Source organism: Carlito syrichta, unplaced genomic scaffold (assembly GCF_000164805.1).
Source record: "Carlito syrichta isolate Samal-C Ts95f unplaced genomic scaffold, Tarsius_syrichta-2.0.1 Scaffold303651, whole genome shotgun sequence".
In the NCBI taxonomy this organism is placed as follows: Eukaryota; Metazoa; Chordata; class Mammalia; order Primates; family Tarsiidae; genus Carlito; species Carlito syrichta.
The window spans coordinates 207149-234360 of NW_007247747.1; the positions used below are offsets into that span (position 1 = coordinate 207149).

The 27212-nt window shown below is 36.2% G+C and overlaps 1 protein-coding gene across 4 annotated transcripts in view; it reads left to right on the forward strand.

The window, feature by feature from the left end:
- The window catches only part of ALCAM (activated leukocyte cell adhesion molecule), a 204056-nt gene that overhangs the window by 8421 nt on the left and 168423 nt on the right, over window positions 1-27212 (forward strand). The gene's annotated exons all lie outside the window — the stretch shown is intronic.

Below are 27212 nucleotides of genomic sequence, written 5' to 3' on the forward strand. Positions count from 1 at the left end.
CGGGCGGGCACCGACCGGCCCCGGGCTCAGGCACCTGTGCCGCGCGGTTGGGCTTGCCCGGTGGGCTCCAGCTGGGGCAGCGAGCGGCGACGCTGGGTGCGCGTCCGGGAACTTTGGGTGCTGCGGGGCTCGGGCTGCAGGGGCCCGCGGGCAGGATGGGTCTGACTCTCCTCCCTCGTCCCTGCGGATCCCGGGGAGGCAGCGGACTCGCGTCCTCTGACGGTCCCGCCTGTTTCTGGGTATCAAAGTCCACGTCACTGAGCCCCAAGCAGTTTTCCTTTCGCCTAGCTCGCAGATGAAATAATCGCCCGCTCTTTTCCGCGATGAAGCCCCTAATAACGTCCCCCTCGGTGTGAGATGAGAAGGAGATAGGCGGGGCAGAGGAGAAAAGAAGGACTGTAACCTCTCCACCCTTTCAACAAAACGAATATTCAAATTGTGGGGTTTTTTTCGCGCCCACCCCACCCCCCTTGATGTCTGGGTGGGTGGATGGTGTGTAGGAGTGACCGCAGGCAAGTAACACAGCCGGATCTGGAATTAGCAGCTGGCCTTGTGAGACCTTAGTGAGGGGCTTTTGGATGCCCCGAACCTGTGATAAGAGTCTCAGTTCTCAGTTCTGTACTGAGCCTTAGAAGAAAATGGGACAAAATTCCCAACCACGAAAACACTTCGCGGGAAATCCCTTTCCGCGCCCTCGGGGACGTCCCCCGGGCCCCGGTGTCCTCAGGCCCCCCGGGCGGCTGGCACGAGTTGGTCCCCGCTGCGCGTTCTGCGCGCTCACGGTCACTTGAAGAGCCGCGGGTTCATTTCCTCGCCCGAATTGAGGATTTGGGGGATGTCCTCTTTGTCTTTGAAGTTTTGCTTTCTCTTTCTTGCCAGTTAAACTCCTCCGTCCTGTTCTGTTGGCCTGTTTGTTCTTACCCTTTTCTTTAGCTTTTATCAAAGAGAAACAAGAAAACCTCACTTCCCTTTCGCATCTTTAATTCCTGCACATCCCTTCAGTGGTTGGCACACAAGGGGGTTTGAGAGCCTCTGAATCTCTCCCTGGACAGGCGGGGAGTGGGATTGGGGTGGGGGTGTAGAGACTGAAGGAGAGACCACAAGTGTTGGCGAGCTGCGGCTGCCGTTGCCAGGGCTGTGGGGGGGAGGGTGCCCGCTCCAGATCTCTTTATTAAAGTTACATTTCTGGGTGAGGTAATGAGCTCACCTGGTGTTTCTGGGGCTGAGAAAAAGGCGTCTGTGACAAGTTCTGGGGCGGGGACTGTGAAACCACAGTTCAGCCAGATTTAAAGCAGGTGAAGCAGGCTAGGGGCACGGGGGCAGTGGGAAGGCGAGACTCCCTTGGCTCTGGCACCGCGTGGATCCCACTTTTTCCACGATGCCACCGTCCGACGGCGGGAGGAAGGCACTCTGAGCCGAGGGGAGAGTCGAGAAGGGAGAACGTGGGTGATGTGGGTTTGTAACATGCAAACATCCACACGCCCGCAGCTGTCTTTCCGTTTAACCCTCTCGCGACTGTAAGAGTGTCATCTCACCTGCATCTCCACCCCCGAGCACACGCACACGCCCAGTTTCTGTGCGGTCGCGCTGGAATTTATTTTCAGTTGGGCCACGTCGGAGGACAGGTTTTTCCGCACACTTAACTGCTAAAAAGGGACAGGTTCCGCTTTCAGACCGCCTTCGAGGCGATTCGTTGGTGCGGCAGGCTGGCAGGTCCAGCGGGGACCGAGCCGCGCGCTTTGGGGCGACTGGCGAGCCCGGTGGCGGCGCCATCACCTCCCGCTGATCTGCGGATCGGATGCCCCAGACCCTCAGACCCGCGGTTTCCCTACATTCCTGGGCTGGCGTTGCGCGTCATTCTCGGTGCGGGGTCAGCGTGTTTTGAAAGGAGGGTTGATGGTACAAAAGTCGCCTGGTCTACACTCAGCAGCAAGTCCTGGACAGCAAGTGCGCCTCCTGCAGCGCCCTCTGCAAAGCAGAGCCGGGTGGGGGGCGGGCCCCACGACTGGCTTCATCCCTGGGCTCACTGCCTGCTCCTCCTGCTGTCCTTCATATCCGGAGCAGTTTTAATCGCGGGTGCCCAGTACTGGAGGCCGAGAGCTCGAGTTTATGAAATTGCTCCCCCAGGTCTCTTGGCCTGTAGTCGCGACGTAGCCAATGATAGATTGTAGGCATGTCATGTCACCTGTTTTGAAGGGAGGAGGAGGAAGATATAGAGAGAGAGATAGAGATATACCACGAGAATTGAATTTTGAGATAAAGGCAATGAAGTGTGTGCTCAACGTCTAAGGTAGCAAGATTCTCATTATTCTTGTAGAAAGAGCGTCAGCCTGTGGTGACATTTTGTATTGCTAAAAAAAAAAAAAGGGTTTTCCTTGATTATTTACAAGTAGGTGGGACGCTGCAGTTAACTGTTTCTTCACTCCAGTCGTCTGTGTGTACAGCAAGACATGAGCACACAGAAAGCCTTTTATTTTCCTGGGATATGGTGTTTGTGATATCTCAATTTATCTCAACAGACTTTGGGAAAAGCACCGACACAAATAATGTCCTCTCAGACTACTGATGTGGGACTATTAATGTCTATTAATTTAAAAACTGAAAACTGTTTGGTAGCTAATACATATGTATTTTTTCTTGATGATGTATTTAATCCAATAGCAATTTACAACTTAATAGTGTATTATTTGCAGTAAATTACTTTTCTAGACTTGGCTCAGGACCATCTACGTTCAGGCACTTGAGCAAGTCCTGTAACCAGGTTGGGCTTCAGCTTTTTCATGTGTAAAATCAAAGGGTGGACTTTGAAAGGGTCAACTCTCTGAAATCTCTACTAGCTTAGAAACTCTTTGTTTCTAATGTCTTAAGGTAAAAAGTCAATTTGAGCAGGCAGAGTTATTTTCCAATCGTATTTATCTAATTATCTCAGTCTAGACAAAATTCATGTAAATTGTATTAGAAAAGTAATCAATGGAACTCAATTGTTAATTTTCTATCTTTTTTTTTTCTACTTTTAAAAATACATAATAACATCTGTGCTCACTCTTTCAGACCAGAATGGGAATTAAAAAAAAAAAAAAAAAGGACTGGGGAAAGAAGTTAATCTCCCACACTCCCACAAAAAGAGGCCCCAAAAGTGAGAAATGGTTGTAGATCTCAGAAAACTGTGCTAGTGTAACCCATTCTTATTGCAAGTCTACCTCTATTCAAGCTGGCCATACAACTCCTAGAATGAGATATACGTGTGGTTGGTGCTAATATATTTGTGTGACCAAACCTCACATGTACAACCTAAAGTTACTCCTCAACAAAGAAGTTGACTCGCACCATGGTTGTAAAAGGGAAATGGAAGGAAATAGATAATACTAATACTTTTATGCTATTTTAAGGCCTATGGAAATCCAAACTTTTTCTGACTTCCTAGAAAATTCAAATTAGCTTATCTTTCGTGATAGACATTTGGATGAGATATGTATGTCTACCACTGACTTATTAAAAAGAAGAAAATTAATAAAAACGTACTTTAATAGTCTTAAGTGTTATCAGAAAACTCTTTATACTGTAGTCAGTACTCATGTTCTCAGTTTTTAGCTATGTTATATAAGAATGTTTTGTCCTTGGAAGAGTTTTTTTCCTGCTCTTTTAAATTTCCCATCTGTAAAATTTTCTCTCGGTATAATGCACAGTACTGATTGTGATGAGATTAGTAATTCCCTTGCTCAGCATTTTGAATTTTTCTTGTAAAACATGCTATATTCATTAAGACTTTTATTATATTGTTGATAGAACAACACCCTTTAATTTATTCCACTTAATCATCACTTTGACCATTTCATTAAAAGAAGACAAAGATGTTTCTTTTATCTTCTCTTTTTTTCCTCTTTCTCCCTCAAGTTTTCATGCCACTAACCATGGTCCTTTGTAAAAACTGAGCACCATCTAAGTTCTCAGCATTACATGGTGTAAGATGATAGCATTTTGTCAGATAGTATTTTAAATGCTTTATAATCACCAGGTCTTTTACAAACACACCTCTTTCTGTTTTGGCCATTTATTTAGCATAAAACACCATCAAAGGATTCTAGCTCCTTGAAGCTATTAACTCAAGTAGACACATGCAGTTTGTATCCCAAATAAGCAGAAGAGCCACACAGGGGTTGCTATGATAAAAGAGTTTCTCTGCGTTTCTGTGTATGCATAGAAACTTAAGTGTCATTTCTCTTTCAATGTTAACTTTGCTCTTCATTGTTAAGTTTTCACAAAGGCTTATATAATTTATTTCACATCTGTATGTGGCAAATAAGAATAAGCTCATTTAGAGGAATAAACAATGCTTTCTTGGGAGTGGTGGGTGATAAATCAATATTTATTTGATGATTACTTTTGGATTTCAGTTCAGTTTATTTTCAATAGGAAATGAAAAAGACCAGAAACATGTCCATTTATATTTTTAAATTAGGGCAGAATTTTCTCTTTTCTATGGAGAGTAAAGTTAAGGTTAAATATATATTATATGCTCAAGAGGATATTGCAAGCTATTGGTAAGATTAAACCCTACAGTTATTATAGTATCCCTATGGCATACAAAATTATTACCATATTTTTGGTGTTATTGGTATTTTCACCCAGCTAATCTCTCTACTTAAATGAGGCATTTCATATTCTTTTTTCTCACTTAATGAGTGGAATACCTTATATATTTCAGATATGACTAGCTCCAAATGTGCTATGGTATTCAGTAATTGTTTTATGGTAACCTATTATCATGGCCCATTATTGTAGTGTATGTTCCAAGAATGAAATTAGCTTTTAATGCTTCCTTTCTTATTTATTCAGTCAGTTCTCAATTATCCATTCCATTGAAGGGAAAATCAGAGTTGTGCAGAATCCAAAACAGCTTCTAATCAAAGGATTACTTAATTTGACTTTGAGTTAAAGAACTTCAGTGAACATGTCTATACTGGTCTAGTCTTCCAATAATTCATAGTATTTCAATGCAATGAAACTAAACTGAGGGGAATAGATTACTCAGAAATTAGATAGCTGTCTAGCTGTTCTGGCTTGCTCTCTGTTATTATCATTATTATTATTGTTGTAGTTATTGATGTTGTTATTATTATAGCTCTCTTCTGTAGCACTCCAGAAACAGATGCAAAATCGTGGTTGAAGTAAGACTACACACTCATGAGATGAAATTAAGTCTTTGTAGATTATAGAAACATCATGGACTCTTGATGTTCATTCACAGAAGAAAATATACTAAGACTGTGACTGTAACATATTCTGTCCTTGTTCAGTCACACTTCTATTAAGGATAATTTGTTTAGCACTGCAAAATCACATTTTCAATTTTTAGACAGATTTTACCCTCACTCGATGACTAGTTTTCTTAAGCAAGTTTTTAAAAATTTCATTAGTTTTTATGCGTTTCCATGAATGAAAGAATAATGAAGCAATACCTTCTTATTGATAGGAGTTGGCTTGGCAGCCAGGACATTGCCTTTCTAGCAGGATTTTCATACATCTGCATTTAGGAAAAAAAAAAATGTTACCTATACATCGTAAACAGTGGAAACCAGTGACTTCAAATCCATAAATGGCAGGAAGATTGAAGTTTGAATTAAAATGGCTTCCTTTTTAATTACTTCACCTTATTGTGATGAAGTCAACAGAGAAGTTAACTAAATTTACGGATTAAGATATCAACCAGCCACTCTAACACATGTTTTAGGGGTTAAATCTCAAAGATACTCCCATCTCAGAAGTTGATGTAATTATATTTTTTTGCTTTTCGTCTGTACAGTTTTAGGGCATTCTTTGAACTAGGAATGAAAAAAAGAACTTTCCTACACTTTCTGCCTTTAATGCAAAATCGATATTAGAATGTCAATAATGACTGGGTGGATTCTAACTTTTTTCTGCCCTTGTCTTTGCTGCAGCTTTTGCCACGTTGTATTATGATATTAGCTACTTTTTTCTCCTCCGTTGACCATGAATTCTTGAATGCCACATCTTATCTTCATCTGTGTATCCTCAAGTCTGGTAAAGAGCTTGACATCTAGAAGCTGCTTCACATATTTTTCTTTGCGTTAAATAGAACAGAATCAAAGCACATATAGAGAATGGAACTCCTTCATATGGCAGTATCTGCCATTCATGAATTTCCGAGAAATTTTCCACAAAACTTCAGTATTGAGGATATAATATTGCTTCCTGAGAACTAAACTGGGAATTAAAACCATCATGAAAGAGCAGAGTGGAAAGGAGGATTCACAGGCCATCAAGACATGATGGCACTTTGAAAGTGTACATATATCGGTAAGGGACTTGTGATTCAGGATAGAAAAGGTTTTGGTCAATAGAAGAAACAGAGAAAAAGTAGAGTCCTTGAGCCAAATGTGATTATTGGAATTTTTTTTTTTTTGAGTTGGAGTCTCACTCTCTCACCCAGACTAGAGTGCAGTGGCCACTCCCGGCCACCGCAGCCTCGACCTGCTGGGTTCCAGCGATTCTTCCGCCTCAGCCTTCCAAGTAACTGGAACTACAGGCGCACGCTATCATGCCTGGCTAATTTTTTGATTTATTGTAGAGATGAGGTCTCGCCAAGTTGCCCAGGTGGGTCTCGAACCCACGGGCTCAGGCAATCTACTCACCTCAGCCTCCCAAGGCGCAGGATTACAGGCTGAGCCACCGAGCCCGGCTGATTATTGAAATTACTTATGTGTCCAAACATTTTCTCTTGTGGTAAAAATAGCTCCTCCTGACTGGAAGACATGATTTGCCCAGCCTGCCTTGTGGTTGTAGCTTTTTTGTAGAGATAGATGAAACTCGTTATAAGAACTTAATGCTCTAAATGTTAAAATCATATAGTGAACTTTTCTCATGCTGTGATTTCATGGTCACTAAGAAATCTCATTATAATGTGACTTCTTATGCAGCTAATTTACAGGGATAGGATGCCCTAACTGGAAGATGGTGAGTATTGTATTCCCTTGGTAATAATTGCTCACGTGTACACCAATAAGCTGATTTATGAGTTTGACTAGTAAGAGTTCATCCCCCAAAATGAAAAAACTTTTGGGAAGCAGCCAAGAGAAGTTTCTAAGCTTTCAGGGCTAAAGGCTATACATTGAACCATGGCAAATTAATCTTGTGAGTGTTCCTGAGGTTCAATCAGCTAACCATTCCCCAGGTGATATCTGTTGTGTCACCTGTTGTCACCTTTTATGGTCCCTATTGTAGAGATTTATTTTTATTTTTGTGGTGCTATCTGGCACATTATTAGTTGGTTGAACACACATCCTAGTATAACCAAGATGGTCCTGGTTTATGCCTGGCACCCTCTTTCATTCTCAAAAGTGCAGTTTGGGTGAGAAATTTTATGGTCACTGTAATTATTAGTAACTTATCTGTCTATACTATATGTCTTGTCTTAGAGTACTGAACTATAAGAAGTGCACTCCTCATCTTGACCAAGTACATATTTCTAAACACTTTTACATTTAAATGTCAGCTGCAATGAAATATCAATAAGGGGTTATATACCCCCTTTCATATCAGGTAAAGAGAGACATAAAGTCATAGCCTGGGACCCCCAAAATGTTCTGAATGTAAAGCATTGAGGATCTCACAGTTAGAAGCAACTGACCTGTGATGCCAAAAGAGTAATTGTGTTTGAAATTCACCTGGAAGCTATACTCAGCTATGGGGTTATTTAGGGAAGGTCTATTTCAGTCTGAGCCTGAAATCCTGCAGCACAGTTCCCATTCTGTTCTTCTATGAGGTTTCTCAGCAGCCCCACTATCAATTTGGATCTATTTTTTTTTAAAGGATGTGTATAAGTCAAAGGAAGCCCCCAGAGTCCTTCTGTACTATGGGGTTATTTAGGCAAGGTCTATTTGGGGAAGGAAGTCCCAAAGTCCTTCTTGACATGTAAGCTACAATTGTATCAGTCAAAAATGTGACCTGACTCAGGGCTAAGCTTAGGAAACTGGTGCTAAAACGGACCATTCCGACCAAATTACACATCCACATGTTATTTGGTTCAGTTATCTCAGAGTGTCTCAGCTACTCAGAAAAACCCCAGAGTGGATGAAGGTAAGGAAAGTTGAGAGGGTTTTGTTTAAGAATACAAGGTAAAGGATGCCATTGTTTGTTCCCGTTACCAGGGCAGAATGAAGGAGAAGGCAATGACTACTATGACTAAAACTTGCCAGCACATACCGAAGTATTTTTTCTAATAAGACATTTCTGTATATGGAATTCACCTCTCACTAAATCAGGGGAAAACATAATAAGAGGTCAAGTTACTGTTCTTAATTTTTGAAACCCAGTGTAATGCAACTATCACTGCATAATAAAATTCCAAAACATAGTGGCTTAAGACAGCAGCCATTTCTTTAATTCATTATTCTGCAGGTTGGTAATGTAGTCTTTACTCAGTTGAAGGTTTTTCTAGTTTTAGCTAGATATCTTCATTCTACAGCAGCCGCCTGTGGGTCAGCCTAGGCAGCTCTGCTTCCGGAGGGTAGCTGGCAGTTCTTTAGGAAAAATGAACTCTCCTCTGTGGTCTTTTCATCCTCTAACCCAGCGGTCCCCAACCTTTTTGGCACCAAGGACCAGTTTCATGGAAGGCAGATTTCCACGGAAAAGGCCGGGGGGCGGGGATCATCAGGCATTAGATTCTTGCCCCCTGCTCACCCCCTGCTGTGCGACCAGGTTTCTAACAGGTCACCGACTGGCCCAGTACTGGGTCACGGTCCGGACTTGGGGGACACCTGCTCTAACTGACTTGTCTAAGTTTGTTTTCTTGATAGAAGCAGAGTTCTGAGAGAAAGCAGAAGCATGCGATTTCTCAAGGTCTAGGGTCAGAACTGGCAAACCATCATGTCTGCCACCTCCTGTTGGTGAAGACAAGTCACACGCCGAACTCAAATTCCCGGGTGGGAAAGTCATCTCCACTTATTAAATGGAAAGAGCTAAAAAGTTACTTTGCAAAAGGTGTGGATAAAGTCCATGCAGAGAGAATTAGGACCATTTTTGTCATCAGTCTACTATTCAGTATGAGTAGGGAATGTGGCAAAAGCAAAGAACCTTTCTTCAGAACTTTGGACTCCACATTCACAAGTTACATCCTCTTCCTCTCGATCCTTGGGCAACCATACAACCTATTGGATGAGCTCAAGCTGTGTCCAGTAAGAATACTGTTCCCTACTGCTAAAATCTTAACTTCCCCTAAAATAAAATTATGGAAATCTCTGTGGGGGGGGTGAGGGAAAAGGGCATAGGGAGAAGGAAGAAAGGAGGAAGGGAGGGATAGAGGGAAAGCTTTTGAAGGATTAGAAGCAGGCAATTAGACTCTGAACATTTACCGTAATACTATAAGAAATGGATTGGCAGTAGAGGGATACTGCCAGGGTGGTGAGGGGTGGAGGAGACAACATCAATATACCTGATCTCAAACCAGGAAAAGTGGGGACCAAAGGGAGGCCCAAACATTACCTGTATGATAACCATGTGTATACCTATTCTCGAATTGTACTCCACATCTTAAAAAAAAAGAAAAGGAAAAAAGTATCTAAAAAATTGGATATGATAACCCTGAAAAAAAACAGAGACAGGCAATTTATGGTCACAACCTAAAATATGGTAGAAGATGGGTTGTTGGAAAAATGAGAAAGTTATTTGGATGTTCCTCTTGTTTAGCTTCCAATTTGAGAGCTAAGATCAATGACGCCACAAGTTAAGAGATTACCTAAAATCCAATACCAAATTAGCTAAAGTTCCTACAGACAACAATGCCCATGGTTTCATTTGTGCCTAGACTCATTGATCAAAGAGTTTGAGCATTGTTATTGGAAATGCAGAAATGAACTAGTTACTATACAGTCAAGGTTTTACCACTCATGTTCTCTCTGGGAAACAGATATCAGCCAACTAAGCATATATAACTATGTTGCTAGAAGTTTTGTCAAGTGCCACAAGAACAAATAAAGAGCATTTTATATTAAAGTAACTAGATCTAGTCTAAGGTTTAGGAGAAACTCTGAAAGGTTCTTTCAGGAAGTAATATCTGAGGTATGTGCTGAGGAAAATCAAATAATGTGGGCTGACGGAATAGCATGAGTGAAAACATTATGGTGGGAAGAAACATGCTTTCTAACTCCTAGCAGTCAAGAGGTGCCTGTCCCTTTGCAGGGAATCTAAAGTTTTGGAGGTTAAGGCAAAAACCAAGGATTTCTTAAAGTTGCTCAAATGCTTTCCTGTATCTCCCTAATGGACTTACCAGTTGGGGAGTCCAGAAGAGGATCTCTTTGTCTTATTGAATATTCATACACTAGCAAATATTTGCATATACACCTCCTTTCCCCTCCTTAAAAAATAGCACGAGGCATATCATATATACATCATTGCTTTTTTACTTAGTACATTCTAGAGATTAAAAGATTGTCCCATATCAGCACATACAGCTCTACCTCATTTTTTAAAGTGGTACAATGGATGTTATTGTACTGCCATAATTCATTTAACCATTTCGTCAGTTCCTAGAAGTGTATATCGTTTTCAGTCTTTTGTTATTACAAACTAGAACGGTGAACATCCTAATATGTGTTATTGTCAATATGAGCAATTGGTTGCAATTGTTGGTAAAATGTCTTGGAAGTGAAAATGCTGAGTCAGAGAATATATATAGTTTTCATTTAGGAAGAAATTTTAAAATTACCGTTCAAAAAATACACACTTTTAAAGAATTCCAACAGAAGTATGCGATAAAATACCTCTTCCTTACACTCCCTTCATAGTCTGTACTATTAATACAAATTTTTAATGTCAATATATAATAAGTTGGGCTTTACTCACTTAAAGCTTACTGGAAAAATTAGAATTATAGGAGTAATAGGTGCACATAATCACATATAAGGCAAACGTCATAGATATATTGGTGCACAACTATATTGTACATGGGATGGGGCCAAGAAAAGAAGTAAATTTACTATGAATTTTTATCTTTGTCTTTCCACATAAGATTGCAAACTTTTAAAACATAAACTGTGTACTTATAAGTTGTCATTTCTTCCATTTTGTACGAATCATGCTCTGTAGAATCAGATTGGCTAAACTGAAAGAGTGAATTAAGAGGCAACTTCTCTTGAGCCTTAAAAGTAGTTGATACTGCTTTTCATTACAAAAAATGATTTTCAAATATTTGTATTAGTTCATTGTATGTACAATGTACATTGTATGGGTGGCCTAACTAATGCAACTTTGTAAACCCTGGATACTAGGTCTTATTAAACAAACCTCAATTATTTTTTAAGTAAATAATATTTCAAACAATTCTTCTAACAAGTTCGTTTTAGCTGTCTCATCAGAATTTTTTACAAGCTTATAAAAAGTAAAATATTTTGCGATTTTTAAAAATGATAAGTACCATAAAGTATATTTCATTCTGTAATTTTTGAACCTATGGAAAGCAGGATAAAATCTATTTTCATTGTCATTTTTATACAGAAAAACCATGGTGCTATATATGTGGTTTTCAACAAGTATATGCTTAAGGTAGTTTTTTTTTAAACAAGGTGATAAATATCCATAATGGAGTTAATATTAGTATACACAAACTGTAATTTAATGTATAAAGCAGTTTCTGCTTGGCATTTCGTTTTAAATGTTCAAATTTGTAGCATGTATACTTTATTCTGCAAGTATTTTCTCTATGTGACAATAGGTATGACACTTTCTAAGAAAAAATGCTTATGATGGATGTAAGACTAGGCTTTATATTTTTTACAATGATAGGCATGACTCTATAAATAATGCTTTTGATATTGGGTCTAAGAGTAAAATGTAATATATGCTTTAATTTACCCCATTAAATAAATCCTCTACTCCACCCAAACTCAGTGGATGCTATCCTACTTTTCAAATAATTCCTTTGAGAAATGTCTCTTGAATATGCGATTAAATTGCTTTTATTATCATACTAGAATGGCAAATAAGTATCTGTTTATTAAAACAAGCACTTTATCTGCTCAGCTCTTTTCCTCCTTGCTGATGAGAAATATGTTTTCTTTGTAAAAGAAATGATAAAAGAATAGTTTCACAGTGTGGTTTGGAGATTATCATTATCTAGAATTGATCCAAAAATGTTTAGTTAGAAAGGATTTGAATTGCTTCAGTAGCATTTTTTTTTTTTTTTTTGGTAGACAGCATGATCGTATCTCCAAGGAATTAAAAACACGCATTCTCTGCTTGATTCTCTTAGGCTGTCCATGCTCAAAGATTCCAGACTGCCAACGCATAGCATGGAATCCATTGCAAGAGTTCAAGAGCTTGGACTATGGGTCAGAGCATTCGTTCTCTTTCTAGCTTTTGTCTGTTGTTGCTGTTGTTTTTCATTTTTAAATTGAGGATAACAATAGTATGATATAAAATATTCATTCTATATGAATATGCAAGAAGGTAATGAGCTTATATTGTGCTTCTCCATGTCTGGCACATATTGAACACTCAACCAATAATAATTCTTATGAATCATATTTTTCAGTAATCATGATGATAATGTAGATTTGTTCACATCGGAAAACCTTGTGAAATACTTCATTGTATTGACTGCAAGACATTTCAGTTCCATCTGGATGCATTTTGGGTTTCCATAGCAAAATTGGAAAGCATATTTTATTAGTATGCTTTATAATTTCAATGACTGTCAAGTGACTTTTCAGCTTTATCAGCTCAGGAAAAACAAAACAAAACAAAAGAACGGAAATTGAATATTATAGCTTGAAAATGCAATTTTCCCCAAATAGTCATTTAAAAAAGAACACATGCTTTAAAATTATAAGGACATATGTAATGTACTATTGCTACTTTTTTAGAAATTGACATTGTTATATGAATTTAAGTAATTTTAAAATATTAGACATTATGAAAAACTTCCAGTTATTGCACCATAGTCATTCTAATGATTAAATTATCATTTTCTTAAGCATAATTTAATAGAGGGAGCTCCATTACTTCCCTTTTGTGAGCCCTGTAGGATGCTTTCATTTATTTGATTTCCTAGTGACCTCTAATTTAATAGTGAAAATTATTAGCCGGGCTCAGTGGCTCAGCCTGTAATCCCGTGTTTTGGGAGGCTGAGGTGAGTGGATTGCCTGAGCCCCCGGGTTCAAGATCTACCTGGGCAACTTGGCGAGACCTCATCTTCACAATAAATCAAAAATTAGCTGGGCGTGGGAGCGCGCACCTGTAGTTCCAGCTACTTGGAAGGCTGAGGTGGAAGGATCGCCGGAGCCCAGCAGGTCGAGGCTGTCGTGACCGGGAGCGTGCCACTGCACTCCAGTCTGGGCGACAGAGTGAGACTCCAACTCAGAAAAAGAAAGAAAATTATTTAAAGCCTATAATTTTAATGTTAAGCAAATTTTGGAAATTGAATACCATCCTCTTCTTTTTCATAGAATTCAAAACATGCTTCTATAGAAACCCCAGTTCTTAGTTCTTTGTACCTTTTGGTTGAGAATCACTACACATAAATTAAAGTAGAGAGAAGCATATTTTAATATAGACCTCAAAAGAGAACAAAAGAGAACTAAATTAATTTAGTGTAACTAATAAATTTAGACTGTTATATGTCTAAATAGCAGAGAGGATTTTTCTTAATTACTCTGCCTAGATGTTTAAACAAATGATTAAAGATTTCCACATGGAAACAATCTATACTTCCCTTTTTTATTTTCCTGAATGTTCCCTAGATTTAGATAAAGTCCAATTATATTTTTTATCTAAGTTAATATCAAGTGTCTTTATTCTTTTAATACTTTACTTCTTAATTTGGATATCATGAAAGAGGTTGCTAGGTTTTTAAAATGGCAACTTATAATTTTTGACATATATCCACTAAAATGGTTAAAACATTTGAATGGTTTCAAATGTGTAAGACAGCTCCTAAGATGTTCCTATGTAAAGGAGCTATTATCCACTCTGTATGTGACCCTGGCACTTCATTTAAATTTTATGAGTTTCATTTTTGTCATGGAAGTATTGTATCATGTGATTTCCTTGAAGCTCAAAAATCTATAAGATTCAAAGCTGTATTTTAGAGAAAGAATATGCATACATACTTGTATAATGGTAAGCAACAATTTTACTTGAAGACCAATGAAGAAAAAAGTTTTAAGTAATGATTCTCATTTTTTTATTCAAAATGGAAATAATTTCATTATATTCTATAGAAAATTGTTTAATACTACACATTAGCCTTCCCAGTTTACTGAAAAGCAATCAGTAAAAGAATGGTCCAGTTCTCTGACATATTTAAGAATTGCCAACACAGAAACAGCATTTAAACATTTCATATTGAAATTACTTGTCATTGTGACAATACTAGGAGGGAATCCTTGAGACTGATGCCTGTAGCTTGCTCATCTGAGTTTTAGCTGTGTAAAGTTGTGGAAAAATCAAAATTTTACATATTCTTTAAAGTAAGTGCTCATTTTATTGTGCTTACTGTCCATTATAGATTAGATCTTGAAAATATGGCTTCTTCAGCCAAATTATACAGTTCTGAAACCTGTGTCCACTCTACACTTTCCCAATTGGGCAATATAGGGCAAGTTGCTTATTCCTCTTCTGTACTAGCCTATGCAATGAGTACAATAGTACCTACTCTACTGGTTATTGTGAAAGTTAAATGAATCCATATTAAAAAGCTCATTAAACTACATGATTGTCAGATGTAATCTCATAATAACTGTATTATTAAAGTTTTGAATGATTAGAATTTCAGTTAATTTTTCTCCCTTCCACAAAATGTGATTATATACCCAACTAACATAGATACATAAAGAAGAGATGCCACAGGTTGTTCGAAAACAGACAGTGACCAGCTGTAGCTCTTCTCTACTTTGTCTTTTTCCACTCAAGAAATGGAAGATGAGTGAGTGATGTTGTATTACTGATTGGACATAATCTTGCATCTACTTACTCGACAAAACAAATAAGTAGCTCACAAACTCCAGGTCTTTACCATTTATTAGTATCATATTCTTTATGTCACAGTTCCCATCTGATAACGAAACATCATTGCATTGAAATCCTGAGCTTGAAATTTAAATTTAAAAAGTAAATTTAAAACTAAATATGAGACACTTTGCAGCCTATAGTTCACAATGTCTGTAAGCAATTGTTGTTTTAGGTCATGAGTGTAAATAGGCCAAAGATGACTTAGGAGTACAAAAGTGTGTGTGAAAGATTTATGTAGACTGCAGATTCCAAGTAAAATAGAGTCTAGTCATGATAATATCTTAAGAAAATGAGGAAAGTAAACACAGACTAACAATTTTCCAAACTTCAGTTTAGCCTCCCTCTAGTCTCTTTCCTCTGCCATCAGAATGCTATAAAATCTGAATTCTATCTTGTAACAGTTATGTTAAAATACTTCAAAAATTTCTACTACAGTCAAGGTAAAATATAAACTTTTTAGTATAGCATTTAAAGTTGTTCTTACATTACTCAACACAGTTTTTCCTGGTTTCCACGTGCTAGCCATACTTCTAAATGTCCCATACCTTTCTTGTTCCCTGGGCTGTTACTCACATCTCTGTCTTATTCTAGCACAGTCTTTTGTCCACACTCTCCCTGTCACCCTTCCTTTGCCTGAATAACTTCTATCCTCATCCTTCAGAACACAGTATAGACACTATCTCCTCCAGAAATTCTTACCTGATCTCCCTAAGGTGACTGTCTTCTGTAGTTCCAGAGTTCATTTCTTTTATTGCTCAATGCCTCCTTATTCAGGTCTCTGTCTCTTAAGGGATTTTTGTGTTCCTGGAGGCAGGGGCTATGTCTTCTGAATGTTTTTCTACCCAGTGCCTACTGATACTTAGTTTATTTACAATGAATGGTTAAATGCATTTATCAAAATTAGAATTCTTGATGATGATGTTGATGATGATGATGATCTGAGTCAAGATCTCACTCTGTAGCCCAGGCTTGAGTACATTGGCACAATCTCAGCTCACCACAGCCTCAGCCTCCTGGGCTCAGGCAATCCTTCCACCTCAGTCTCCTGAGTAGCTGGGACTACAGGTACACACATGGCTAATTTTTTGATTTTTTTTTATAGAGACGTGGTCTCCCTATATTGCCCAAGCTGGTCTTGAACTCCTGAAGTCAAGCAATTCTCCCACCTCAACTTTCCAAAGTGCTGGGATTATAGGAGTGAACTACATGTCCAGCCTAAAATACTTGATAATCTGTGAAGCCTAATTTAAACAGCAACATATAGTCTCATATGAATAAAAATACCACATTGAAATGGTCTTTCAATTTCTTTTAAAAATTGAGTTGTGGAGGGAAGGTGGGATTGGCAGTTGAGGGAAATTACTAGGGGAGGGAGGCGCATACCTCATCAACAAGGGTACCTGCATATCAAAGTTTGTTTACCTAACCCTGAATTGTACCCCACATCTTTATAATAAAAAAAGAAAGCCAAAGATAAAAAAATAAAATAAAATAAATATCCTAAAGCACGGTCTTTAAAAAATAACAGTATTTGCCATATTCTACTCAAGCTATGCAGTGAAGTATGGTCGATTTCTTTCAGGTACCAATCCAGGTTAACATAAAATCAAAACATTGATAAGTATAAAGTATTCTTCTTGAGCTTCCATAGACATTGAGCACAGTCTGTTTATTATATGTGCAGTCATCCAGAGAAACGTAGGAATTTATTTAAACTAATTTATTGTTTTTAAAAAACTGCAGGTTTGTGAAGATAGTAAAACTATACTTCCCCCACTGCCCTAGGAAAATTGTAGATACACATTCAAAATAGCGAATGACTGACAGAATTTTTATTTCTCTAATTTTTAATTCATAGATTAAGCCTGTGGATCAGAGTATTTCTCAGAATATGGCAGAAATCATATAAGAAAGATTTCATAACAAATTGATCAGTCATACAGGCAGTAATAATATATTTGTAACAAATGTAAATACATGTGTACTATAAGCCATGCCTTGAATGCTGTTAACAGTAAAATATCATTAGATAATTTGAAAAAAAATCTAATGTTATTTTCACAAAAGTTATTTTTTATTAAAAAACAATTTTAAAATTCATCCACAAACTAACAAAAGAACATAAAAATTGGACAACATTTCATTTTTACTGAAAAATAAACCTTGAACTCTTGAAAATAACCTGTCATTTTAAGAAATAGGTCTTTACTGATTTAAAAAAAAAAAGTGCAGAATTGGATTTATCACAGATCTTATTATCTGATGGTATTTGGTAGCTGAAAACTGAATAGTTTTAAGTCTGTCTGATGTCTCTTCTCTGGATAAAATAATCCTAAATTCCTATAATCTTTGTACTTAAATCCCTTTTATAAGCCTTGCTTTATTTTTTTTTTTACTTTAATTTAGATCCTTTCTAGTTGTTCAGAATTTTAACTTCTATATCATGATTTTATTCTGTCATTCCCCATAGACAATCTTGTTGATAAATTTTTACTTTGTGGTCTGGGAGTCAAGCAGACTCCTGAATTTCTGCCCAGAAGTTCTAATAGTTTCCTAACATATTATAAATGTACTCTCCAAATAAACTAATACAAATTTAACACATTGTCACTGATAGCTTTCATTTACTGAATATTTGCTATGCTCCATGTAAAGTAGTACCTTATAAAAGCAATGGCCAATATATTTGTATAAGCAATTTTAAATTAAAATTTTTAATTATTTTTTACATTTTAAAATCTAGTCTTACTCTAAGCCTTTTCAACATGAGACTTTGAATGAAGTATAGTCTATGTACCAAAAAGTAGTCAGAGCAAAGGCATTACCAAGTAAATCCAAGTAAGATTTTTTTCTTAGTTTAAATATATGAAACTAGTTGATCCATATCAGTGATCTGCCAGGATTCTGAATTAATTTAATAGGCTACATGACAATATTTTGTTTTCTAAAATTGAAAAACTGTTACCTATTTCTATGACAAATATTGTCTGATTCTTGGATTCTTGGCATCTCATAAAGGCTTCACATTTATGATGCTGTGATCCAACAAAATGTCTTTCTTCAAACCTGAAAATTTAACAATAATAGAGTTGTCAATTTTCCATGAAAATACTCTAGAGTTAATGTGGTAAAATAATTTTCATCATTAGCAAACCTTGTTTTAGTCTATGTAAATAGAATTAAAAAGTTAAGTTTTATGATAAGAGATGATATCCCAATAAGACAGAATATTTTATAAAAGCAATGAAGGACAAGTTAAACTTAAGGAAGCATGTTGTACTGATGAGGAAGGGGTTCAGAGAAATGAGAGGACCTCTCTTCAAAGAGAAAAGATCAGAACAAAATCTAGTATGAAAAGGAACTTGCTATTTAAAAAGTAACTACAACAAATTGTTTGCGTGGACTAATAGCATCATACTATAAAATCACTTTTCTTTTTCTGCTTTGCTGCAGTACCTACTTGATCATACATTCTCGTAATTGCAAATTTGAATCTTTTCTCTCAATAACTAACATTTAGTTAATTTCTTATTTTGAAAGGGAAAGAACAACTGGAAAAGTCATTTCCTACAGAGAAATTATTATGAAAAGCTGTCTTGAAATCCAGATAGTGTTTGTCCAAATTTAGAAATGCTTGTAAAATTCTACAGTAACAGATGTGAATTCATGATTCTTTATTAAATTTTAGGAATTTTGAATTGTATTAGTCTGCTTAATTTATAGTGAAACTAGAGTTCAGATAAGTAATGCTAGGGAATATTACCTAATAGTAAAATTACATAAATATACTGTGCACCTATTGACTTTCAACTGAGTGTTTCTGATTATACTCAGATCTGTGGTGAGTGCTGAAGGTTTGCCTGTACAAGTTAAGTTCCATACCTGAGCCAATGAGAATCTAGAAAAACAGTATTTCTGAAACTACTCCCCTACTGATGAAGGAATTTATAATATCGAATGATCTGTTCTAAATCTGGGGATCCGTAGGCCTAAGATAAGACTTGGGCACTGAGATTCGGCTTCTCTCCACCCAAAGAGTTGGCCTCCCAACTTTCCAGAGAAAGCTAAAATTAAAGAAATGAACATAACAGAGAAGTGAGTAGGTGACTTCTCAAATTCTGAGAAGGGAAGACTAATGGGTAAACAAATCTGTGGAAAGAAGAAATGAATATTAGAAAGGCAGAGTTAGGAAGGCAGAAGTGAATCAATGAAATGTCTTTGTTTAGAAGAGGTGCTGCTACATCTATTTTGAGTCAACCACACAATAGTTCATGCATAGGCCAACTGAATAGAAACACCCAAGGCCAGAGTAAACTATGGATTTGGTTCTACTTATAGGTTATTTTCCTTGGTTTCCTCCCCCCACCCACAAATAGAGCTTAGTTAAATTCATTCTCATTGTCTTAGAACATTATTCCCCATGCCTAGTGTTTGCAAGACTATTCTCCATACCCTACATTCTTATCCCTGTTCCCCATGGGTCCTATCCCTACACATTAGACTCTGATTCAGACAGCCTAAATTTGGGCTTGTCATTATACCACAGTAAAAATATACCTTTAATCATTTTCTTAGTGAGTTGTGGATTTTTCTTTTTAAATTAAAATTTTGTGGTAAGTTATATTATATTCTTTCCTATTGAGTAACGCATATTTATAAAAAGCAATATCTATTTGGAAATAAAGTACTAATTCAGAAACTGCCAGATAACAGTGTCATTATATTCTTTTTTCAATCACACTCCCCAATCTTTGGAATGCTATCCTTTTGAGCTTAATCCTTTAATGTGAAAGCAAACATTAAAAGTAGCATGAGAAAATTGTCCAGCAGACATTATTTTTTCAATACTTTCAATCTCACTCTGCTTAAAATTGTATTGAATGTTAATGATAGTTCAAATTGCCAGTTATTTTTAGTTTACGTCTTCTTTTTACCCCAGGTCCTTCTCAAAGTAGGAATTTTAAGATTTTTCCATACAATAAATAGTTAAAATGTCTGAAGACTAATTGTATTTTCCACAGCAGTATGTGGTATCCTCACAGGCTGAACTTCAGATGAGATTGCTACAGGGAATAGCAGGCGGAAATAAAAATCAAAAAATAATCCTTCGCCCCCCACATACACAGACACATACACAATCAAGAAACCATCAAACAAAAGCTCAGAAATACTTCAAACATAAGATCATCCTTTACTTTACTTTTTTGTTGCTTGTTGACTCTGACTTCTGCAAATATTACACAATCTATTGGCTTTCTCTTTTTAGATGTTTGAAGGATACAGAATGTTCTACTCACTTTAAAGAAATAATGTTGATTCTCACAACAGAACCGGTGTGTATTTGTTAATCACATACCTACATAGTTAAGTATAGTTGCTTTACAAATAATACAAGAAGAAAGAAATTAAGAAAACAGGTTCTTTGCAAATAGTCCACTTCACTAACTCTATTATCTTAGTGATTAAACTGGAAAATATTTAATAATGAGTGTTGCTTCATCATTGTTTAATCAGTAACGGTTACTAGGATCATTGTCAAGTTAATAATAGAGATCAGGAACTTGCCATCTTGCTAGCAATTGATCACTGGAATAAGTGATGAGGAAGGAGACTGGAAACGGGAATAGGAGACCCAGGTACTAGTTCTACCTTTCCTGTCTGCCCTGCAATTTTGCTTAATCACTCCGTACTTCTGTTCTTTTGCTTGTTCAATGACATCATTGCACTACAACTAAGTGGGCTTTCTTCCATGTGACTGTAAATGTTGTGTGGCTTTCTTTTACTGCTAAATAAAAATGATCTTTGCACTGTCTCTTTTATGCAGTATTTGAACTTTTTTGTCCTCATCAGTGTCCATAATTAAGAGTGAAGCAGGTCATATTTTGCAGATTGAGAGTCATCAATCAGGGTGGACCATAAATAAAATAATTGAGACATAGAAATAAAAAATGCATTACAGTATAGGCAAGTATTAACAGAGTCTGGAAATCGTAACAGACAAGGAAGAATAGGACCTCTGCTCTTCTTGATGTTTGAACAAATTTTTAATGAGAGTAAAATATTTTAAATATAGATAAGTTGGATTTGTTTAAAAGAAAAACAATATAATTAATTAAACCTCTAGAATATTGGTCCTGCAAGAAACGTTTGGAAAAGGATAAATTAATAACTGTGATGAGAGCACTGTTTCACGACTCCTCTTCTCCACAGACAACTGTTCTGAACAAAAACAAAACAGCATTCAACCAGGCAAAGAGGGAACCAAAGGGAGGCACAAACTTTACCTGTATGATGTACACTTGTATACCTAATCCTAAATTGTACCCTACATCTTTAAAATAAAACATTAAAAAAGAATTTACTACTTTTGAGTAAAACTCAGAGACTACTACCTCTGATGGTGCTGCAAAATATTACAGTCACTTTTCTGTCAGGTATGGTGTGTGTGTGTGTGTGTGTGTGTGTGTGTGTGTGTGTGTGTGTGTGTGTGTGTGTGTGTGTGTGTAGTCTGACAATTAAGTTCATGAACTTATCCTAGTTCAAGTGCTACAGACCTTATTGCTGAATATCACTACAGTCACCTTCAATGTACTCCCCTTGGGAAGCTGTGCACCAATGGCAGTGCCTAGTCCACTCATCAAAGCAATTTTAGAACTCTTTTTCTGGAATGGCCATCAGAGCTATCATCATATCACTCTTGATGTCCTGAATGTCATCAAAATGTCTTCCTTTCAATATTTCTTTTATCCTTGGGTAAAGAAAATAGTCATTGGAGGTCAGATCAGGTGAGTATGGAGGGTGTTGCAATACAATTATTTGTTTACTGGCTAAAAACTCCCTCACAGACAGTGCTGTGTGAGCCTATGCATTGTTATGATGCAAGAGCTCCCTTGGGATCGTTTTTGCACAGATCTTTCTCATGGCAAGATTTTCGTTTAAGATTTTCCTGTTCCTCTATCAATGTTTATTTGGTCTGCTATGCATCTCATAGTCAGGTGATGATTTTGACACACCTTTCATCACTTCTACTCGTTACTAGCCATCCTGACCTCTCTTCATCAGTAATGCTTTTTCTCCCTTCAGGAAAAAAAACATTTAATCCATTTGTACACTGCTGTTTTCTTCATGGCATTATCCCCATAAACTTGGACTAACCTGTCCCTGTTTTCACTTCCGCTCTTGCCAAGCTTAACAAGAAACTTAAAGTTTGTTCATCACACTAATTCAAGTTCCAACATTCTCAACGTGGCACACAAAAACATGCAACAACAATAATGAGCACCACTCAGCAAGATGCTGTCACATGTCAACACAATCACAACTGTGAGACACTGATATACCAAGGTTATGAAACCTTACTGGGTTGTTTGTACAGTGCACCCAACATAAAGGCAGGATGGCAAGTTTGCAAACTTAATTGTCAGACCTTGGATGCAACACTCCAAGCAGGGATTTTCTGGTGTCTCTTTCAGATTAGAGATCAGTATGAAAAGATGACAAATTGAGTGATAAATTTAGTATGGAAGGCCTTGTTTTTCTTAACGTTAAAGTGCTAGGAAGAAACTGTAACTTGAGATTCCTTCCAGTTCAAATTGTTTATGACTTTTGACTTTGGGTTTGTTGTTTGGGGTTGTTGAATCTGGTACTTCACTAAGTATATGATTATAGAAATATTTTTCTAGGAAAACTGAGTGTTAAGAAACCATAAATTTCTTTCTTTTTAAAATATATAAAATGATGTATTTTGAACTTAATGATTAGATTTCAAATGGTTCTAATCACACTCTGCTGATCTTTAGCTCTTCAAGATTCAAAACCATGACACTGTACAGTCAAGATTTAGATGGTATAAAATGAATGGGTATATGAAGGATTCTGTGAAAGAAAACAGGAAGAAGGAATAACTGAAATAAGTCCCTTAAGGGACGAGTTAGTCATGCACTGTCTGAGTCCATTTCTCTATCTGTAAAATGAAAAGAATAATACTAATTATATTAATTCTTTGTGGAGAGAATGAAATGAGATAATCTTTGGGAAGTGATTAGCAAAGTGAATGGCAAGTGGAATAGGCTTCAGAAATGTTAGCTGTTATTGTTTATACTTCTGAGCATTATTACTGTCAATCTCAAGCTGGATATTTTAGCATACTGTACCTTCCAAGAAAGGGTTCAAATATGACATTTATTCAAATAAAAAAGAGGAAAATTTTTCATGGAAGGTAGAAAATTATCCTACTACAATTATCTTTATCCTTATTTATTAAAAACACAAGGTTTTTTGGCGGGGGGAAGAGTGGAAAAACAGTGTATGGTACGCTTTCATTTGCTTCAAGATGAAATGTGTTTTTAAGCACACACATATATACACACATACATTTTTTTTTCCTGAAAACCCACAAGGACCTTTAATAACGGTTGTCCCTGAAAGGAAGGCCTGGGAATATAAGATGAAAGGGAAACCTTTTTATCTTTTAATTGTATACTCTTTTATATGATTTGAATATATAATGTGTGTATTATTTTTAAACAATTAGTGCAAAATGATTGTAACAACAATGTTACTACCAAAATTGCAGAAGAGATACATCTTCTCATAGAGTATTTTATTTATTTTGAATTAAGAAATTAGGAAATTTCCTTAGATACAGTTCCTATAAAATTTTAGAATAACAGTTGTACTCATTTTTATGTGTTCCTTGCTTCTTTTTCCCTTCCTTAGGTATCTGATATTTTTTTCAATAAGTCTACAAACATTGAAACTACAATGATCATTCCTTTTTATCAACATTTTTAATATTAGTCAAAATTTAATTACATTTGAGATGTGGGTGCATAGTTTGCTTCTAAAATGATTTACAAATATAAAAATGTAAGCCTAGATGATCACTCCTAAATAATTGCCCAAACATATAATTAACTAAAGTGTATATATTCTTCAATAAAAAAAATTATATATGTGATAGCACATAAGTGAGTATGAGAAGAAAACGTACAATGCAAAGAATTTAAATTTTGTATCAGTGATAATTTTCTGACACTCAAATTTGTTGAATTACAATCAGTGGGCTAGATTATTTTAGAGGTTTGTGGCATAGTATTGCTAGAGAACTGTTTCCCAAATTCTTGTGATTCCCAACAATTAGACTATGACCAAATTAATTTTGGAATGGTGTATACTTATGCACACTCTTAGAATTTCCAATAGAAATTACTAGTTCCTAATGTAAAAAGATTGTTCACATTGTTTAATCTTGTGGTTCACTTGAGACATTTGAAAAACCAGTTTTTGGGAAACAATGTTTACCCCCAAAAAATACATTAAGTGAGTGAAACATAATACATATACAGATTTAGGATTGTTTTATTTCTGGTACCTTCTTGGACTATATTTCTGCATTAAAAATAAAAATACAGCAGAAGGATAAAACAAAAAAAACATATATTATCTATTTCTATAAAGATGCATGTAAGATTTCTGCATGATTTGGAATTTATATCATCTAAATTTAATGTCAAGCTCACTCAAATATATATAATTGTAAATTTGGAGAAGCAGTCAATGATAATCATATAATTCGTATTTTTTGCCTGGTATCTGGATACTTAGCACTTAATAAATGGAAGTCAGAGACTCAAGGAATTTTCAAAAATATTAACCTTGCTACATAAAATATAGAAAGTTTGTGCTGCCAAATGATTTACATCAGTCAAAAAAAAATTTAAATGCAGCTATCCATAATGTAAAACATTTTTTGCTAATTTGGGGACTTCTTAGGGAAATGGAAGAATATTAAATCCTGTCTCTTCACTGAAGCTTCATTAAAGCAATTTAGCAGGGCTAAATTCTGTGAAATGTAACTTTAACCCTTCTAGAAATATTTGTATGTCAAGGCTGATTTTTTTTAAATTATAGTTTCACACAAAAATGTATCTATAAACTCACCTGATCCAAAGAGACATCACTTGGCCACAATCTCCATGTAGCTATTATCTCTGGCATTTTTTTAAACATCATTCATAAAATTATTCTTTTAGATGATAACAATCCAGGTAATGATGTCTTGCTTTTAGATTGTATTCTGTCATTTAAAAATCCAAATTTTTCTGATTTCTAGGCCCTTCTTTTGTATCTGACTTTTGTTCACAGTTCCTGAAGAGCTAATTCAGAGATTAGACTTTAAAACAATGAAAAGAAAGATACTAAAATTAAGACACGGAGTAACAAAAGTTTTTGTTTTTGTTTTTTAAATATGTAATAAACACCTGCCTGGAAGTAAATCAACCATCACAGGCTATTTTAACTGACCTCACTTGTCAAGTATTGAAGCAAGGCTGATTCAAGTGAAAAGTGCTTTCCATTTATGAGCTGGGATGCATAATATACAAAGAGCACTATGAACCTTCTCAAATTGCAGTAGTAATTCAACAGCTACAAGAGCAAACAGAAAGACTTTGTGTGTTTTTACAAAATAGTTCTAGTCCGTTTTCTCAAGAGCCCCACATCAGTATCCAAGTACTATGGTTCTTTCACTAAGTATGGTAACACCATGTGAACCACCTAAAGCTGAAAGAATTAAAAATTCCTTCTTAGATAGTTAAACCTACTAATAAGATTTTTTTTTTATTTCAGAGTTACATTGTATACCCTTATTTGAGGTAGTAAGTTGATTGTATTTGGCTCCATTTTCCTTCTCTGTGTGTTCCCCTAATACATGACTCACTACCCATGTGGGTCTGACTTGCTAGTGCTGAGATGGACATGTGAGGGGAAAGCGAAATGTAGGCATCTGAGACATGTATCTGCTGCAAAACACAAAGTAATGGTCTGAAAACGACTACCCTCTCTCCCATAAGCCTAGGCTTTCTAAATCCCTGACTTCATATTCAATAGGCCCGTAGAAGCTTCTCTGCTCCTTTGTCACCATTTGCATGTACGGAGACTCAGGGATTTTCTTAGACTCCTTCAACCTAGGCTAATTTTGTAAATCAGGTGCGTGTTCCAAAGCATTTTAAGTTACTACTATTTTTAAGAAAACACAACACATGAAATATATTCCACAAAATACTTGTGAAAATATTTTTTCTTATTTCAGAGTTATATTGTATAACCTTAGAAATTTACAACTCTGTGATCTTCTCCCATAACCCATCCATTTATTGGCATGAGCAAAGTTGTTCAGGTGGGAAGTGATTTTTTTTTCCATTTCAAGGTTAACTGCAGCCATACAAATAGCATGACGAGTCAATGAGTACATTTTGGAAAAATTTTTGTCTGTAACTTACAAAAATTGTCCTTGCTATTTCTGAATCCATCATAAGCAATCTAGTAAGATTTTACTCTATGTATTTATCCTTTCCATCAATGTGAAAAGTATTTACTTGGTGAAATAAATGCAGGTTAGATTATAATGAACACGTTTTACAGTTTTTCATAACTTTATAACTGTAAGCAGGGTAAATAAATCATTCACTTTATGCTATAAACTTATTCCCAAAGTTTATCATGAGTTAACAATCAGCATGTGTGATTTGAATTTTCATCAAATGACCTCCCTACCAGTTTATTAACAAAGGATTTTGTGCTCTTAAAATATTTTAACAGTTACTTTGAACCTTTTATATCTCTTCATTTACAAATACATTTAGTGATCACAGTAGAGTGTGCTTTTATGCTTTAGGTTGAACAATCTTCAATGAAACTTTTTCAGGGTGATGTTTCATACATTGTCACTTTAATCATATAAAGCATAAGTTCAAAATTCAAGATCTTTTTGTTGGAAAATACACAGAAATAGAGACATATACAGCAACAAACAGTCTCCCACTTCGGGCATACAGAGGTTTTTTTTTCTTACTATATTGTTATCTGTGTATACTTAATGCGATACATTTGTTCTATTTGATTTCATATCTGCTCTCTATTTTCAATTAATTCCCCCTAAAATATGTTTTTCTCTTACTTCTAATTTAAAAGCAATTAACTCAATATGACCCATAATTTTGGAATTGTGTTTTTAGGATATTTTTTTGCAGTGACAGGAGATTACAGGATCTAGCTTGAGCAAAAATGAGAATATATAATGAGGATAAAAGAAATCTCCATTACTAAGAGCAGCAATGAAGCCAGGACTTAAACTCAAGAATTAATTTGAACCAAGGGTGTGAAGGCTGTCATTTCTCTCTAACTCC